Below are 4,829 nucleotides of genomic sequence, written 5' to 3'. Positions count from 1 at the left end.
GGGGGGGGGGCACTCGGAGGGGAGCAGGCCGAGAGGGGGAGAAGGGCAGACAGAGAGACAAGACTAATGCCAAGGATTAACACCAGGATGAAATTAAGATGCTTTTCCCCGGCTAAGTGCGGTAATGTTACCGTAGTTAGGCCCGTGCTCTCTGTCGTAATGACATCTCATTTAGGCGGAGGAGGCCTTATCAAAGCGCAGGGCCGTGCATCATCCGGAAGTATGAATCAAATTGAAACGAAGCGAGCTGCGCCCTCCCGACAGCGGGCGTGGCGGGGCGTGGCGGGACGCACGCAGCTCGCGCGCGAACCCCGCCCAGGCCTGCACCGAGGCTTATGGTCCTGCGGTTATGGTTCTGCATCTCACTCCACCTGACCGTCCTGTACAGCCGTACGGTGGACCCATCGCCCCCGCGCGGCGTGGCGTGGCGCGGCGGGGATGTGACGCGGCGACACAGAATGGCCGGAAGTACACGAAGGCGTTATTCCTGGGCGTGGCGTGGTGTGGCGGGGGGATGGCGTTGTTGTATTGAGGTGGGTCAGTCCTTGTCCGCCGCATCCTGGCGTGTCGCAGGACTAGGGGTCGCCGTTGTTGAACAGCGATCAGAGCACCTTGATGTGACGAGGTTGCAGCTGCACTTCACGGGGCAGGGTTCGGGTGGTGGTCGCCATCTCATTGCCGGGGTGGGGAGCGCCCGCCATGCAGCGCCGCGTGCGCCGCGGTTGTGCCCCAAAGTGGCTCTGATCTATGAGGCCCCACGGGCGCGGTGGCTCCAGCGGGGCGGGGCGGCCCCCGGCTCGTTAGACAGAATACCCCCGCGGCCGTTTGGCAGGGAGGTCCAGCGCCGGCCCGGGCCCCGCAAAGTGCTGATTTCCGATATACGAGCAGCGGCGGTCAGCAGCCGACGAAACCCTTTTCTCTCCCCCACCCTTCTCTTTCTCTCCTTCGGTGGTCTGACCCGCGGCAACGTGGGCTAAGCAAGGTTGCCGCGCACGGTAGCCGTCCCCTTCCCCACCCCCTCGAACCCTCGAGCACTTCTGATTGCTCGAATCTCTAACGACTCACTATACTTTCCGATCGCGCACACCAATCTCTCCTCCCAGCCCCCCTAATCCTTCTTTCCCCTACTCTCAGTTATTCTCTCAATCTCCAGACGCCTGACGACCCGGGGGTAGGCCACCAGGCCAAACAGCATTGCAGTTTATTGCCTATCCATCAGGCATTCGACAGTTCCATCAACCTGTTTCCATCTTTCGATTTGTTTCAATAAAAATTTAACGAGGCCAAGTTTTTAAAAATTGGAAAATTTGCATTTTTCTTAACTAGCCACAAAGAACTGTCGTCACTGCTGCACGCCACAGAAAAAAAGATCAGTTAACACTGTAGCACAAAATTCACCCCTCTCACCTTGAACGTTAAGTTATTTTGTTTTTGGACCGCAAGGGTTTGAGTGATGGCACCGCCGTCGTCCGCCTTTGCCCTCTCTCTTTCTGTGTTCTACGCATTTAGGCGCGGCGCGTGCCACGAAGGGCGTGGTGGGTCTATCTAGGTAGGGCGGGGCGGGGCGGGGCGAGGAGTGGCGGGGCGCGGCCCAGCTCAGAGACGCATCTCTCTAGACCACCAAGAAGGAGGCCCTGTTCCCCCGCAGGGTAACAAGTGCGGGGTTCGACTTCCGACCCCTGTCCACCCCGCCTCACTCTCTTTCCCCTCGGCGCCCAATGTCCCGTCGGGCATTTCATATTTCACAATCATCACGGGATAAAACACACACACACACAAACACACACACACAGGCACTCACACAGACACGCACAGGCTGGGCCCCCAGCCTGTGCGCACTGCGACTATACAGCGCGTGCAGTTGCGCGTCCGCGGCGATGGCAGGACCCACCCGATATCCACAATAACCCGATGATAAACTGCTGATCGGCCCAGGAGACGTTCGGTACCCTGGATCAAATCGGATCGCCCTCCAATCACACATCTGGCCCTTATCAGGCCCGCGCATCACAATAACAAAAGCTCATGAATATGCAGCTATTAGGGCCTAATGGGCCGGTGGCGGGGCTGGCCGGGCCGGCCGGGCCTCTAGAGCAGCGCGGCAGTGCCGCGGGCGACCAAGCAAAACTAGAGCCCGTACGGCCCACTCAGTCAAATCAAGCTCTTTAAAAACAACAACAAATGGGAGCGGAAAAGGACACGAAAGTTTGCACTTTGGAGAAAGACTGCGTTGTTGTTGTTTTTTTGCGGTGTGTGCCGGCCTTAAAAATGCTCCTTACGGGCAATAGCAATGTGACTGCCGCATCATAAAGGCGCTTTAATTGAGCTGTTAACGTCGCGATCTAGTTGCGGTGGTGGTGGTTACGCGGTCCCTTTCTCACGGTGCGTTTGCGCAGGCCGACGCTCCTCCTCATGTCGAGCGCAAGTGCGCGAACAGGCCGTGCACACCTGCAGGCGAGTGACTCGCAGAGCGCGATGGCGCTAGAGCGCCGAGCCCTCTCTCTCTCCGTATCTATCGTTTTCGCTGGCCGTTCTTTATGTTTCCCCCGCGGCGCCCCGCTGCGCCCCCAGCGCCCCTCCGCGCCCCGCTGGGCTCGGCGTGCTTTGTACGGCGAGCAGCCCCGGGCCTCCGGAGCCCCCCGGGGGGTAGCGGGGCATATAGCGCTCCGAGAGCCACGCGCCGCCACGCGAGGAGAGCGGCGGCAACGGAACGACCCCCTGAAATAAGAATGCCCAGCGGCTTTCAATGATGCCCTTCCGCCTTGCGGGCGGAGACCTCAACGCGGCGCAGGACGGCAGCAGCGGAGACACCCCCTGTGCGTTATGTTTCCTGCGGTCGCAATATTTTGTCCTCAGTGTAAAAGTGACATGGCATCCACGTGGACGAATAGCACCGCAGGTCGCACACCTCGAGGTATGGGCAAATTCGTTCACTACTGGTCATTTACATTCACAGGGTGAGTTTACTCGCTCACCTGCAGGTGGAGTACAGGAGGGGTGCGGCATTCATACACTTGGATTTCCACTGTACACTGCAAGCCCAAATGTACTTGGTACACACAAGGTGTACTTGCAAGCACACAACACAAGAGCGTATACTTACCATAGTACGTACACATGAAGTGTGTGCTTTACCTTAGGTAACATACCAGGGCCACAACACAACTCCGACAATCTGGAGTACAATACACCCACCCTGACAATCTACGAAAATTTTCGAAAAATTCCTAGGCAATCGGACCCCAAAGCAATGTTTGTTGCCAACTTTCAGGGCGCAAGTAGTGCGTTTTGCCAATTTACAGGCGTAATTTATGCCTCAAAAGCAAAATATTCGCCTAACAATCTGGCATTCTTGGCAATGTGGTGTGCACTCTACAAGAGAGTTAAGGCCCCACGGTGTAGTATGACAAGTCTACACTCCTACATGTGTATGCATACACTGTAAAAAAAATAGACAGTAATACGGAACGATCTACGGCGTTACTGTAGATGCCGCTCTTAATCACTACACCTAGGGTACAAAGTGCGGAGTACAGTGTCGCTGCAGCACCGGAAAGCCCAGGTTTCACACAGCACATTGTACGAAAACGGCTCCACTGTAGACAGTTTTGCCTGGTTTTGCTTGTACGGTGGCCCTGTACATTTATCTCTGTCCCAAATTTTAACCACTAAAACTACAGCAATACTGTTTTTGGAATAACAGTCGTTGCTGGAAAATAGTTAGCGGTTAATGACAGCATCAATTGATGCTGTCATTTTTGCAGTGTGATTGCAAGTACCCCTCCTGAGTACACTAACAAGGGAAGGTTTTCCGGTGATACAGTCAGATTTCAAAGGCACTTTAAAGAGTAGTTGTTTGCACCTCTAGATTAGGATTGGCACTGGTCTTAGCTGCCCGTAGGGAGTTTGGGGGTCATTTCACAAGAATTTCATCAAAAATTTCCCAAATTCATCGGTTTTTTGCCATCTTTGCATGCACATATCTCCGAAACCGTTTGAGCTACAGCGCCCAGATTTTGCAGGTAATTATCCTTCAATTAGTACTTTCCATGAAATATATTTGAACCAAATCAATGGGGTTCACCAAAAGTGGCCTAGGGTCGCAACCCCCTCTCCGGACCCGTTTTTGCGACCCTAATCGATTTCGTTCAAATTTTGTACAATTAAAGAACGTGCTAAATTATGATTTCCCTCAAAATCTAGGCGCTGTAGCTCAAACGGTTCTTGAGATACGTGCATGTAAAGTTGATAATCAGGCTAAAAAGTTTGGCGAATTTTCGATTAAATTCGCGTAAAACGACCTTCAAACTCCCTACGGGCAGCTAAAACCAATGCAAAACTTAATCTAGGGATGAAAACAACAACACTTTGAAGCGCCATTGAAATCTGAGTGTATCACCGGAAAACCTTCCCTTGTAAGTACACTGTTTTGGGGTTTGAAGTACAGTGCATATACACTGTACTTCTGTTAACATATATCTGTTAACAGCAACAGCCTATACACATTCTGATCTTGTGAATATTGGCGATGTCTATACTCGTGCGATTGCGCACGAGACAGAGTGATGTTATTTTTTAACAGTCGCCGGTCCTACCAATAACTTGATAGGCAATATGTTCCTTAGAAGTTTTATTTTTTACCGCCACTTACTTTGGTTTGTAATTGCCGCGAGGGCTCCCTGTCCCGACATGCGAGACAACCAATATACCACACGGGCTACGTCCGCTGTGACGAGCTCCATTGGCCGCCGATATGACCGCTCTCCCGTCCGACAATGAGAACGTGAGAGAGAGAGAGAGAGAGAGAGAGAGAGAGAGAGAGAGAGAGA

This window comes from Frankliniella occidentalis, unplaced genomic scaffold, assembly GCF_000697945.3.
Source record: "Frankliniella occidentalis isolate FOCC.00 unplaced genomic scaffold, Focc_3.1 Scaffold81, whole genome shotgun sequence".
NCBI classification, from domain to species: Eukaryota; Metazoa; Arthropoda; class Insecta; order Thysanoptera; family Thripidae; genus Frankliniella; species Frankliniella occidentalis.
Note: the sequence above shows the minus strand (reverse complement) of the source record.